Genomic DNA, 440 nt, shown 5'->3' with positions numbered 1-440 from the left:
TCTTTTGGCTGGTCATTTTTGCTTTTTTTCTTATAAGATTTTGAAGATATTGCTAGATTCATGTTGTCCAAGTGAGCTATGGTTCCACCCACATATTTCTAAAATAGGTAACGTTGCTTACGAAATGCATGTGTGTAACCCGTTGAATTGAATTCCACGATGGTTTATATAATCCCCTACTAAGTATTTTTATAGTTTGAACCACACTTGGATCAGGAGAAGGATTTCATAGCCACTCCTGCTTTGAATGAGCCACTTTTAAGTCCTCTAACTGCATGGGAAACTAACATTACATATTTGAGCTAAAGCCTTTTGTAAAATAAACTTTTGGGAACTCCGGCATAGCAAATAAACCTAACGTATGACCCCTGACCCCTCCAATAACCTAGACGATATCAGATTTCATACCATTCTGCATTTGCCAGCATAAGAGTAAATAG

Source organism: Syngnathus floridae, chromosome 16 (genome assembly GCF_059516105.1).
Source record: "Syngnathus floridae isolate MCC-2025c chromosome 16, RoL_Sflo_1.0, whole genome shotgun sequence".
Lineage (NCBI taxonomy): Eukaryota > Metazoa > Chordata > Actinopteri > Syngnathiformes > Syngnathidae > Syngnathus > Syngnathus floridae.
This window is presented reverse-complemented; position numbering follows the sequence as displayed.